The following is a 14,406-nucleotide window of genomic DNA, read 5'->3' on the forward strand; positions in this document are numbered from 1 at the left end:
CTCCCTCCTCCTTCAAGACCGCAGCTGCCCTGCCACCCCCACATACACACCCGTGGGGACAGGAGCAAAGGGGACTGAGGTGACACATCCGCCCAGGAGAGCCTTTCAAAGTGGTCATGTTCAGAACAGGTTTTCCAATAATTTTTTAAATAGTCACACTTGTTTTGTTTGCTTTCTTCCAGGAAGGCTGCACTGTTTTGGAAAAGGAGGGGGAGGAAAAAAAAATGTGAGTTCATTTCCTGAGTCTTTTAAATGTTTCTCCGTAGACAGAGCGTTGAGAAGCCATGGCCAGAGGGCAGAGCTGACTGCAGGTACTCGGCTCACCCAGAGTGAGGGTCAGAACTTGCCCCCACACACGCTGCGTACAGGCCGACAGCAGGAAAATCTGATTCAGCAGTGAGACAGAGCTGAAGGATCCAGGACAGCCTCGGTTCTCACCTCCCTCCCAAGAAAGTCTTTTCGGGGCCAGTTGTTTTTGGAGCAGGCTTCCCTGTTTGTCCAGGCAAGGTTAGATTATTAAGTCAATTTATCCATAAGAGAAGGCAGAAAGGGGCCTGGTGACTAATTGAGGGATCCCGGGGAGAGCTGTGGGAGCAGCCAGCACTTGTCAAAGCGCTTTCTTACGTATATGATTTTACCCACTTCTCACGGCAGCCCCATGAAACAGACAGCAGTGTGCCCATTTCACAGGTAAGGCTCTGGGAGGCTAAGCAACAAACCCAAGGGCACCTCATCCTCTCCTGCACACTCAGCCTCCTTCCTGCTGTGAGCTCTCTTAGCACCTGTCCCTCTCCATTTGTGAGATGAGCTGGCCTAAGTCCGTCTGTCCGTCTCCCCCGATGTGGATGACAGTTCCCTGAGGACAGGGGTCACCTTACTCACTGATGCTTGCAGTGACCGGAACACAGCCCAGAGCACAGGAGGCGTGCAGTATGTGTTTGTCGCATGAATGAAGGAATGAATGAATGCAGAAACAACTCCTGCCCTGATGGAGAAAAGAAGACCCAAAACAGAAGCATAGCAATGTCAAGCAGGCCCACTGAGATGCAGCAAGGTTCATTTGAAACCAGTGGCACAAGCCCCCCAAACTGGGCAAACACCACCGCCTGGAGGGCCCTGCTACCAGGCAGTGACGCGGACTTTGCATTTCCCATCAAGGTACCGGGAGTATATGGGGAGTGTGTCCCCCACGTAGAAGACAGTCCAAGCCCCCTCTTGACAGATGGATGCTCAGGAGCTGAGAGCGCCCTGCCTTATCCTGACAGCAGCATGGCAAGTCAGGGGCAGAGGCGGGCATCAGACCTGTCAATCTCGCCCATAAATTCCCCGATCGGCTCACGGATTAAAGCAACGATCGAGTTTTCAAACAGTTGTCCCAGTTCCTGTTTTGCCTCGTGAAGATTCCACCCAGCCTCCAAGTTGAGGAGCCTGACCTCTGAGACAGGCTCCCTTCTCCCCACTCTGGCTGCCCCTGCTCTCCTCCAAGACCCCAAGGTGGCCTCAGTGACAGTGAGACAGGAGAAGAAAAATGGACAGAAGAACGTGCAGAAGAGGGGACTGAAAAGTCGGAGGAGACGGTCCCCATCCCACCTACCCGGCCACAATGCAGGCTGGTTTTGCTCTCCACAGGCCTGCTGGTGTCCTGTCTTTTATCCTGGTTTTAAGCACAGACATTTGGAAATGTTGATTGTGTTCCTGGCCTTGCCTTCAACCCAAGGACAACACAGGGCCCAGCCCTCAGAAGGCTCCCAGTCCAGCAGTGATGTTGGGCGGGCAAACCAAACAGCATGGCCCCTGAGGTCTCAAAGCACAGAGGCTCCAACCAGGCTGGTTACCACCCCTGGGTCTGCAGCCCCTCCAAGTAGATGTGAGGAAGCTGGGCAGTCCCAGCCACAAAGAGAGCCAAGCCTTCCCTTTTGGCCTCTTGATTTCTGATTCTGCTGGGTCAAGGTCTATGAGAAAGTGGATCCAGTCATTTCCAGGGGAAAGAAAAGTGGGGAACTCATCACAAATCACCCTTAATGAGACCACGTTCTGTTCCTGGGTCACACAAAGTAAATGTTGAAAATTGGCCTCATCACAACCGCTGTCCTCTCATAGGTGGCCCTTTGGAGCTGTGCATAAATGACGACTCTGCAACTCGAGAGGCCCAGGAATGCCCATGGGCACAATGCCTAACACACACCAGAGAGGACCTGAGACACCGGGACTGCATGTGAAGCCGTACCTTCCACCACAACTTCTCTCCAAAAGACCATTTGGCTACAACGTATCATATGACTTGTTCTTAGAGTTACATTTTAACTGACAAAGTTTAACAACAACCATGACTTATGGCCTTCTAAAATTGGCAGCAGAAAAATGAACTGAGGAAGTAATGGAAAAAAACCACAAGCGAAGCCACTCTGCATTATGCACAATTTCTGATGTGCTTCTTTTTTTTTCCTTTCCAGGCGTGTGTGTGTGTGTGTGTGTGTTTTCGAATGGTAGAAAATATTTTCCAGATACACTGTCCTGGCATTCCCAAGCACATGTTTATGCCAAGTTTATAAAAAGCAGCTGCAGACAGGGTTGACTGAAAGGATTGCTCTGCTGTCTGGCTTCCAGAAGGTGCTTCGGTTCTCACTCTGTCGCCAGGACACAGACTTACCTCCTAAAACTCCCTAACCTTCTGTGTCATGCACCTGAAAGGGGACAAACCTGTGACTCAGAGGGACCTGGGGAAGCAGTCGCCTCGTGCTCCTGTAAGCTTTCACATGACACTCTTGACTTGCAAGGTGCTTGAGTGACATGTGCTCTATCATTTTTAGTCATTCGAAATCCTCACACAGATACAAAAAGGAAAGTGTTCCAACACTCGTTTCACAAATATCTGGATGGCTCAGAGGGGCAGGGTGATTTGAGCGTTATCAGCACCAGCGTCTGAGTTGTTGGGAACACATGACGGAGCCCTCCATGGCGAAAGCTGCATCAACCTCTCTTTCCATCCACCTGCTCTGGTTCAGCAAGACCCCCTTTTCCACTGGCCTAAGACTCTCCACTCCCTTCCCTTCACCCCTCCGTGGTCTCCCCCCACTTCTGCCCAGTGAGAGGCTCCAGCCTCCACATTGGCATGTCCTGCTTCATCACCACCCACTCACCCTTCAATGCCTGGGGACATCCTGAGCAACTGCTCATCTGCACCCAAACCCAGACTCTCGCTGGCCTGGGGTGGGGACCCCACTTACCTCCCTCCACCACCACGGGCTTAATGAAGACAATAATAAGCTGCTGTGTAGCTTTCCTGGTTAATCTTGGGAAGGCCCTTTGAAGATGAAAAGCCGGGTATTACTCACGGGGTTGAAGGCATGCACCTGCCCCAGTCTGGGCCTGAGTCAGCAAAGAATGACCTCCCACCTGCAAGCAGGCTGGGTGAGCTGGCCTGGGTCCCTGCTCAAGGTCCAGGTTGACCAACAGGAGGGGTGTGGAGAGCACAGCTAGCACCCAGGAAGGGGGAACCAGGATGCCTTGACGGCCGGTGCTGAGTGGGCCCCTCTGAGTTTGGAAATTGGGTCTCATGAGCGTTTGCAGGTTCAATAAGCCTTCACATAACACTGCCAAGAGGGCAGCACACACCAAGGATATCAGTCAAGACAGTACTTCCTAGTAATTGTCTGCAGAAAATGCTTTTCTAACAGCTAATGCCTCCTAAGTGACAGTGTTTTCTCCTTCCTCTGAAGGAAGGGAGTCCGGGGAAGGCACGCTGGGGGCAGTGAGCAGCTCTGTGGGACCTGAGATCTGGGGTGCAAGCGGGGACAGGTATGTGTTCTCGTCTTCTCTAGCTCGTGGTCTGCTCAGTGTGGCCCCCACTCACATCTCCAAGGAAGAGGAAGTGGCAGCAAGAACTGGGAACCAGAGGCCAAACCAAGTGGATGAAGGCGAGGATCGTTATGACCACGCCCCCACCCACCCCTGACCCGGCCGAGGAGGGTTTGACACAGTGGCAGCTGGGAAGCCAAGAACAGAAAGCCTTTAAGCCGTGCAACCTAATGCCAAGATTCCGCCCGAGAGAGCCCATTTCCTGCGCTCTGCACATTCCTTCCATTCCTCCCGAGCACCTTCTCCCGTGACCCCTCTCCAAGCAGCCTCTCTGCTCTCTCCCCACTGCTGTTTTCTTTTTTCTTCTAGAAAACAAATCACGCGGGCAGAAGGATTTCAGGCACTTCTGCTTTCTCTTTCAGATCTCCAGGTTTTCACGGCCTTGTCTCCTCCCGTGGGTAGCCTGGAATCCTAGAGGCCCCCAAACACACAGAATGATAAAAATCCAAAAAACAGGATGGAAGGATGGGAGCCTGAGGGCAGGAAAGAGGGCAGAGAGGCCACCACATCTTTGCACCCAGCCAGGGGATGGACTGCAGGGGGCGGGAGTGGGGCACAATGGCAGGAACAGGCTATGAAATGATTTTGTTCTGTCTGTTTGGAAGGAGGCGGATGGAAATGACAGTTTGGAGCGGATGAGAACTGAGAACGGGGAGCTGTTTCAGGGGAAGCAGCCGCTCTTCTCCAGTTCTAACAGTGCCATCAAGTGGCTCTGTGAGCAGACGCAGGGCAGCGCCTCCTGACAGCCCGGGCTGACCTCGTGGAGAGAGGAGCACCAGGGCTTTGCAATGGGCACCCTGCCAATTGCCAGTGGTCAGCCTCTCACCTAGCAGCACTGAGCCCCACACCTTTCCCTGGAACGGTCTTGCAAGGAGAGGTGGAAGATGTCTCCTGAGTGTAGGTATAGTCGCCCTGATGGATACAGGTGGCCAAGTTTACCATGTTCCTGCAAGGTGCTTCATTTAGCCTCCCTCCCCACACACACAAGTATTGCTAGGAGGTGTTAGGACAAAAGTCACAGGCCCACGAGAAGCGCCGAAGCACATTTCCAACCTGAAACGGGGTCAGCGACCAGAGCAAGCCCATCTGTGCCATCAGACCCTTGTCCACGTTCAAAGGAAAGCTGAAGACTGCATGGTGCTGGGCATGATGCAGCCCGGTGAACACGCCAGGGACAGCCCTGCCAGCGTCCTTCGAGCTAAACTTCGGGGAAGGACACAAGTCTTCTCCTGGAATTCCACTTACGTTTGTTGTGTTTCTTTCTTTTTTTGTTTTTAACTCTCCAAATCAAAGTCAGTTCACCTTAGAACTATAAAAGTGGTTTTCTTCCTAAAGAGACGAATTTAAATGAAACAGAAGACTTTCCCAGCAGTTATGTGTTTGGGGAGTTGGGAATGAGGGGGAGGGGCAGCAAGGAGGAGAACAGCCCAACAGAGGGACATCTGCCCTGGGTGAACCAATCTGATTGTCCCTCCCCAGGACTTGAAATTGGGTCAGATGGGGTCAAAGTCAGTCCCTATTAGAGCTGAGGTGGCCACTGCAGGCAGCCATGTTGGGTCACAGGATGGAGGAGCCAGAGCAGCAGCCCCAGCTTTGGGCTCCCCATGCACCCCACACCACGTTCTCATACATCTCCCCCGTTTAAAGGCTTATAAAGCCCTAGACAAGATCATCTAAAAGCTTCTTCCCAGCCGTAAGAAACAGCAAGACCACCACAGCCCCGTGTAAACACCTCGACTCCCCAGTCACATTCTGTTTTTGAAAATCAAGAGTAGTTTCTAAATAGACTGTGCAATCTTATGAATTAAAATGTTTAACACAGTAGGCATAACTGACTCAGTAAATATTGACATTATTATCACCTCTATTGTTGAGGTATTCAAAAGTTGTTTATTAACCAACCATATTTTCCTGTTGCTATAAATTTTAATTTTAGAAACATTTGGTCGTTCATATCTTCTTGGGCTACATCTATCAATAACACTTTTGAAAATTTATTTGTCCTGAAATCTCCCATCCAAGGACTAAAACACCTGTAAATATTCTAGTTCATTCATTCCTCCATTTTCTTAGGTGCTCTGAGATTTACCAAAGAAATAGACGGCGAAAAGCCCTTCCTGAGATCATACAGGGTAGAATTTGAAGAAGTCGTAATTTTAAGTGTGTGTTTCCTAAAAAGGTTTTCTTACGTTAGGGAAGACCTGTGCCTTACTCCACAACAGATCAAAGAGTCACATACTCTCAGTTTCAGAAAAGGCTTCCAAGATACTTGAGTGTTTGTCAAACCCTGGGTCACAACCGAGTAGTGGGCCCTGAAATCAGTTTAGTGCGTCAGAATCAGCATTTTAGAATTTTTTTTCTTTAAAGATTTTATTTTTTTTTCCTTTTTGTCCCCAAAGCCCCCCGGTACATAGTTGTATATTCTTCGTTGTGGGTCCTTCTAGTTGTGGCATGTGGGACGCTGCCTCAGCGTGGTTTGATGAGCAGTGCCATGTCCGTGCCCAGGATTCGAACCAACGAAACACTGGGCCGCCTGCAGCAAAGTGCACGAACTTAACCACTCGGCCACGGGGCCAGCCCCAGCATTTTAGAATTTTTTTTAAAAAATTAGAGTGTGTTACATGCAACAAGCTTCAGTATTGTTATGTAAAGCCTGATTTCAGTTACATAAATGTGTGGGGTGAAGATGTCAAATGCACATGTCACAGTGGGTCTCAGTCAAAGAGGTCTGTCAGGGCTCCAGCCCAACCGTGCCAGCCTCCCCTGCTCCTCACTCCCCAGCCCAAGCCAGCACATGTGCACGGGTACACACACACCCAAGGGCACCTCCACACCGTTCCACCTGCCCACGATACCAGCAGGACTGCAGGAATGTCCAAGACTGGCCCAGTTGTGACTTCCCCTCCTCGGAGTGCCATCGGCCAGGCCTGCCTCTTTGACTCCCAGCGCACATCTGCTTGGCTTTTGTTTTGGGTCTTAGTTTCAGTATTTGGGGGTTGAGGGGCTGGTGGGGTCAGCAGCATCCAGGAGGCCAGGATCAAAAGCCTGGGTCACTTTTGGTCGCTCTGGAGCTGGGCTTGGATGATGAGACCTCTCCATCAGCCATTGTCCTCGCAGGAGCAAAGGGTTACGAAGGGTCCTCGCGCATCATTGCGATGAATGCCAGGCAGGGCAGCAGTGGTCTCTGATAGCCACGGCCATGTCCACGCGATAGCAGAGAATCTAGTTGAAAAGTGATGTTTTTGCTTACATGACACACAATAACCATTTTTCCTTACTCCATTTTCCCCTGGCGTGACTGAACCACAGCACAGAGCAGACTGTTGCTGCTCCCAGTGTGGGACTGGGCACTGGCCTCGCCTGGGAGCTTCTTACGGGGAGAACCCACATCCGCCCCGGACCTAAAGAACAAGAATCTGCATTTTAACAATTTCCCTGGAGATTCAGGCGTGCGTTTAAAGTCTGAGGAGCTCTGATTCTGAAATGCTGGTCTGCTAACTGAGACCCAGCTGCAGCAGAATTTTCATTAGCCCACAGTGAAAATGTCAGTGTGAGATTTCTCCGTTCTTGGCAAGCACTGTCATTCACTCTGACTTTAGTCCCTTCCTACTACTTTTTGGCATTAAAAAGTGCTTTGCTTTAGGAAGTGAGAGTAATTGTGACTGTGGATGCAGTTTTGTTTTGTTTCCTGTATTCTGTAGGCAAAATAAAACTTGCTTCCCTATGCTGCCTTGTTGTAATTTTTCTAGCCTATGAACCCAAAAGCCTGGGAAGGACTAGTAAAAACGAAGCCGGAAGCGTGTCTTGGTGATTTCTGTGCTGTCTGAAGCAGAATCAGAAATCTGTGTTCCACGTCAAGCCTTGGGTGCAGCAGTGTTTGCATAATCATTCATAGTTCTGGAAACTCAAAGGGGTCCCTGCTCCCTAAGGAGCACTGTGCGTGGCTCAGAAACAGCCCGGGAAGGCAGCAGGCCAGCTTGAGGGTGGTGTTCCTGATCCCCGCAGACCCCGGCTCACTCAGGCTCACCCACCCACCGGCTGTGTACACTGGGATGTCAGGCAGACCCACAGACAGGCGGATTGCTGTAAGAGCGCTGTGTGCTCGCAGAAAGGTGTGGCACCTTTGGCCAAAGCAAACTGGACATGACATCTTATGAAAACGGTGCTAGCATTTAGGTGCACTTGACACCTGTAAGAAGACAGCCTTCACGGCTGGAGACCCAAACACGTCCAGGTCTGTTTTCTCTGACGTCCTTTCCTGAAAATGGGAGGGCCTGTTATGACAAGGAACCAGGCAGAAGGTGAAGAAATCATGCAGTGAGGTAAACAGGAGTGACTTTCCTGAATAAATGGAATGTTTGGAGTGATTCTGTGACACTCAGGATGAGCCAAATTAGGACCTGGCAGAGTGAGGGGAAAAGAAGGCCAGAAAGCGAGGGGCGCCGGCGTGTGGCCCTGCAGAGGGAGGGGCAGAGCAGCCAGTCCCCTCCGCCGCCCCACGTTCTCATCTCCCTGCAAAGGCACGGCCCTAGCATCCTGTCTGACTGTGGCAGGCGGCCCTCCACGCCAAGCGTCCTGGGATGCTTGGCATTCCGAAGCCAGCGCATAACAAAGGCAGTGTTTGTGGCATTTTAGAACAAGCTTGGAAACTTTTAAATGTCAGAATGAATGATGTGGAAAGACTTGTGGGAGCAGCAAAGAGGCAGAAGCTGAGCCTGGAAAACAGAAAGGCACGGGGGGCGCCAGAGGGACCGCTGGTTAGCACGTCTGCAGGGCTCAAAAGTCTTTTAATAAAAGGGATACTCAGAAGCAGAAAAACATCTTGCGCTGTCACAAGAACCAGTGATGTGGCAAAAACGTGAAGATGCACGTGGTCCCGGCAGGGAAAGCCAGGGCGCATGTTAGTGATTTTATCAAGGATCTGCTGTGTGAGGGGCAGCGTTGGATCTGCACAAGTATGTTGTGGAGCGAGGACCGCAGCCACCCAGCCGACCCAGACCCAGGCTTGGGATCTGAAGACATATGCAGCTCCCTCTTGCAAAGAGCAGGAGGCCCGAGTGACCCGGGAGTTTCCCACACTGAAGGCCAGATTGTCACTGGATTTCCACCATCCATGTTGGCCCCTCGAGAGAAGCAGGGACTCTGGCCTCTCAAAGCCCTTTATCATCTGGATGACGATGCGTCACGCATCATGAGGCAAGCAACCAGGGCTCCAGCCCCACTGGGGGCTCAGGGAGGATGGCCACCTCCCTACCTCAGTCTTCTTAACTGTCAGTGGCAGGCCTGGCCTGAGTTATCGTGACTTCCCTCTTGGACGGCGAGATTCTATGAACCTCAGAAATAAGAACACTGAAGTTTAACCTGCTGAACAGGAAGGGAGCCCTTATGTTTTCCAGCTTCCGGAGTACTTGGTGCACATCGTTCAAATTTCAGAACAATCCTGCAAATTAAAAGTTCCATTTTATAGATGAGGAAACTGAGGCCAAGAGAGAGAGCAGGTTCCACAGAGCCAAGGTCTTCAGAGCCGGCCAGTCTCCCCCTCTCCCCTCAGCTGCCGTCGGCTGTGCCATCCAGGAAGGAGGCCAGCCCGAGCTGAACACCCGCCACTGTGGGCATCTGGCCTCTCCCATCGACAGCTCTCCCAGGCCTTCATTGCTCAGCAGTTCTCTCCTGCAAAAGCTCGCCTTTGCCCATGCCCTCTGGAATGTCCCCAGCTTTGCTGACCTGGGACCCCCAAGAAGAAAGGAACTGGGCTGTCTCCTCCGTGAGGTTTCCCCAGTGCCTGACATTCAGGTGTTGAATAAAGATCTGGAACCAACCACACTCCCTCATCCCGAAGCTCCATGCCGGACCCTCCCCTTCGGATCCTCTTCTTAATTCCTGCTGTTCCTGTGGACCCGACCCCGGCCCCAGCTCATCGCCACCCTGGCCCCAGAGTGGGCAGCCAGCTTCATGCCTGCTGTTCACCCCCAACCCCACTGATCACCTGCCCAGCCCAGAGCCCGGGTGCCCACCTTGATGGCCACAGGGAGGAGGTGGGGAGTAGACCCTTGGGGCCCCCACCCTCTCTCATATGTCACAGAAACACAGCCAGGCATCACGGTCAAGAATGGGAACCGGGGCCAGCCCCATGGCCGAGTGGTTAAGTTCACACACTGCAGGGTTCGGATTCTGGGCGCGGACATGGCACCGCTCATTAGGCCATCTTGACGCGGCGTCCCACATTTAACAACTAGAAGGACCCACAACTAGGATATACAACTATGTACTGGGGGGATTTGGGGAGAAAAAAAAAAAGGAAGATTGGCAACAGTTGTTAGCTCAGGTGCCAATCTTTAAAAAAAAAGAATGGGAACCAAAATGCTCCAGCCTCACCCCCTCCAAAGGAGCTGCTACGGAGACCAGAGTCCAGGCCCTGATGCCATCATACTGTCTCCCTGCCTCTCACACGCACTCACACACTCACTCACTCACACACACTTACCACTCTGATAACCGGCCACAGTGGCTGAGCTCTGAGAATTCACCCCAAGGCCTCCACCCTACCACTCACCCCATCTCCCCAGCCTGTCAGTGGGAAAGCATCTTAGCTTGGCCGTCTGCCATTAAAAAAATAGATTAAAAAAACCCTCATCTTCCCCATAACCACCACCACCACCCCAGCCCCAGAACGCTGAGACTATGATCACAAGCAGACAGCAGGACAAGTCGTCACACTCGCTCCTGATCCCACAGCACCCCCTGCCCCTTGGCAGGAAGGGGAATGTGGGGAAGCTCCCTGTCACCAAGCATCCCCTCTGGGACTCTCATCTGGGGCCTCCCATACGACCGATTACTTGCTCGCATCACCCACACCCATTCTCAGCTGTATCACACGGTGCCGGCTCGGGCCTCTCTGGGCAAGCAGCCCGCTGGTCCAGATACCTAAAGCGCCCTTGATGGGCCGTAACCTAGGCCAATCAGAGCATCACTTCCGCTCAGCTGGGCGGAGGAGGAACTCAGATGAAGAACCAGCTGCATTGGCTGTGGCCGTCCCCACGGCTTGTGCAGCTCCCCGTTGACCAGAAGCCAGCAGCACGGGTGAACTGAAGCATCCTGACCTCCCGGAGGGAAATGTCCAGATGGGGTCTACGCAGCCCCAGTCCTCCTGCAGAGAAGGAACTGCAGCAAAGCAGACCCTCCAGAGCGAAGCTGCAGCAATCAAGGACCACTGGGTCCTGGCTCCCAGGGAAATCACGGTCCCCACCTAGGAAAGGTGATTTGGGGACCGAACCATTTCAGCGCACATGGCCTGGGGATCAGGGTAAAAGGAAGAAGGGTTGATCACTCTGTCAGCTGAGTATAAATGGCACCCAGTTCAGCTGCCCACCCTGGACAAAGGATGGCTGCCTCTATCCCCATGGCCCAGACCCACGCAGCACCGAGATGTTGAAATGCTGGCCTATCCCAGGTGGTCTCTGGGCATCTGTTCTCCCACAGTCAGATTCCCATCAACTTCACTAAGTCATCTTACCATGGAATAAAATGAGTGGTGAGACAAAGGATGTTTTACTCTAAAAGATTTGCTTTCTAGCAGTCATGGGCGACTGTCAGGCTGGCAGCCCTCAGCCCTCAGCTGCCTGTGAGAGGAGGACCCATCCCCACGACAATCCTGAGTGTGAGGACACCAACCAGGTCCCCAATGGACAGGGTCAGGATGCGACAGCATCTTCATGGTGGGAGCCTCAGCGTCTAGCAGAGTCAGACCGTGAAAGGAATGGATGGTGAGGTGGGACAGGCCCCCTCGTGAGGCCTGAGACACTGAAGGGCGGGGCAGGCCTGCCTGTCCCTGGGGTGGAGGAGCGGCTCTCCGAAGGGGGGAGAGTGGGTTCCAAAGGCCCTGCCTCCCCCCACCCACCAAACCCCCGATGCCGGAACTGAGCGGAGGTTCTTCCAGCAGCAGGTGGACAAGGGAGGAGAGCCTGGGGCCAGGCAGGCCTCGGTCTGTCGCACACTCCCATCTGGCCTTAATGACCTCAACCCTTTGCGCCAGTTGCCACATCTGTAAAATGGGTGTAACAGCACCTACCAAATGCCTAGGACGATTGGAGGTAACACGTGGAAGCACCCAGGACGGTGCCTAGCACACAGTACGTGCTCAAGAAGTGGTAATTACTATTGGCTTAAGGGGGCTTCTCCAATAAAGTGATACAACACCTCTGGCTTGAAGGGGCACCCCTCCAGTCTCAGGGACCGAGTGGTCACTCAGCACATGTGTTCAACACGGCAGTTTGACAGGGGGTGGGGGAGAAAGGATGAAATGCTGGTGGTCTGAGGAGGCGCAGGAGGCAGGGACCCCACCAAATGGAATGCTTCCTCCTGCTCCCTGTTTGTCGATCCCGCCCAGAGCAGACGCTGAGAGGAGCAAGGGGATCGTCCCCACCCCGGGCCCGTCCCCTCCTGACCCCATGCCCCTGACTTCTTGTGGGACAGCCCCACCTCTCCCCAGCAAGGCAGCCCTCAATGACTGCCCCTGCAGTGTTGCTGGGAGCTCGGAAGCACAGGGCCCCGATCTTTAAAGAACCACTGCCACACTCTGGCAGACGCAAGGAAACTACCCCGGTGCTCTGTGCCTGGAGGACAGCGTGTAGGCACAAAGTTTCCTGCGTTTACGAGAGGCCAGGCCTGCCTGTAACAGGTGTCCTGCTCACGTGGACCTGGCACACATCAGCGGGAAGATCCTGGCAGGGGCGAGGCAGAGTGGCCCCTTATGGGACCCGGGCACTGAGGCCGGGGGCTGAGGAAGAAGACACGCTGGGGAGCTGCGTGGCCCGGCGGACGTCTTGATGGACAAAGGGAGGACGCAGGTGCAGACGGCCACGGAGACTTCCAGGAAGCCTCAGATTCCCCCCTGGGCAGCGGAGACGCCCGGCTCCCTGGTCCCAGGCCAGACTCACAGAGCCGCACTGACTGGCTGCGGCCGAGCTGGCCCCAGCCCCTGCCCAGCTTCACGGCAGGGAGCTCCCGGCAGTCAGGTGGGTGCACACTGACCCCACACCTGCTCTAAGTGGCGCTGCTCAGGACCCCTTCCCAGGGATCTGATTTGCTGAGAGATTTAGTCTCTCCCTAGAGGCCGACATGCAACGCGTGATCCTGGAGCTGTAAGCAGCCCTCCCTTCCTCCACGGGGACCAGGGAGCAGAGAGTCTGCAGCCAGAGGTCAGAAGAAAGCTGGTGCAAGCATACAGGCATCGCGTGCGAGAGAGAGGGAGAGAGAGAGACTAATAGAAACACTCCCAGCCTCCCCTCACTTTTGTGAGCTGTCTGATATTTTTCTATTTAAGTTAGCCAGGTTTGATTTTTGGTGTTTACAACAAAAAACCCAGACTAGTCAAGCATGTCATCACATTGAAGTCCCATAACATAACCCTACAAGGGCAAGGCTATTCTTTGCATTGGTCACACGAGGACATGAAGGCACTCTCTCCAGGGCTCTGATCCGCTCCTAGATAGTCAACTCAAAGCCCATCGTCTCCCCTAGGCGCTCCGCCCTCTCCAAGGCTGCCTCTCCTCAAGAGTAAGAAAGGAAATGGGACAAGATAATGTCCTTCAGATCTAAGTTGCTGCTATTGGCCAATGCACTCACGTTCACTAGAAGACGCACCGGTTGTGAAGGAAGCAAGCAGCGGAGGAGAATGGACCCAGGAGGCCGAAGGCTGCTGGAGGGAAGTGGCCATGACCCTCTATGTCCAGAGCCAATGCCGTGACTGGAACACAGAAAAACACTCCCTCAGATAGTGGCCCGCCCTCGAATGTCCTGTGCTCATGCCTTAGCTCCTTGTTCACATTTCTCTCTTGGTCCTGAGCACGTGTGACTGTAATTGTCTGCTTTTATCTCCAGCTAGACTGTGAGCTCAGTGAAAAGGAGAGACCACTTGCTGGTCAGTCTTTGCATCGGCTGCCAAGCCTTCTTCACAAGCAAGCCCTCACTAAATGTTTGTTGAATGAATAAAAGAATGAATGACGCACATGAATATGGAGGTCTACTAATAGGTGCTTGGGGAATTAAATCAGCAAAGATGGGATGGAAGTGAAGTGGGAAGACTAGGACTTTGCAGTACCTAAATTTGGCAGTAGATGGCAGCCGAGCACACCAAGCAGATGCTTCTGTGACAGACAGGAGGTGTGTGTTACTGGTAGGGGGGTTTCAAAGAGGATTGTAGCAGTTGCTCTATAAGGTTCCCTTGACTGAAAGTCTGCAATCTTGAACAAATGAGCCAGCCTCAGCCGGACACGTGTATCAATCAGGACTCGCCAGAGAAACAGAACCAACAGGACCTGTACAGAAAGAGATTTATTATAAGGAACTGGCTCACACAACTATGGAGGCTGGCGAGTCCAAAATCTGCAGTGTGGGCTGGCAGGCTGAAGGGCCAGGAGAGCTGGTGGTGCAGATGAGGTCCAAAGGCAGTCTGCTGGAGAGCCCCTCTTGCTTAGGGAGTCACGTCTTTTTGTTCTATTCAGGCCTTCAACTGATTGGATGAGGCCCACCCACATTCAGGAGAGGAAT

This window comes from Equus quagga, chromosome 2, assembly GCF_021613505.1.
Source record: "Equus quagga isolate Etosha38 chromosome 2, UCLA_HA_Equagga_1.0, whole genome shotgun sequence".
Taxonomy (NCBI): Eukaryota; Metazoa; Chordata; class Mammalia; order Perissodactyla; family Equidae; genus Equus; species Equus quagga.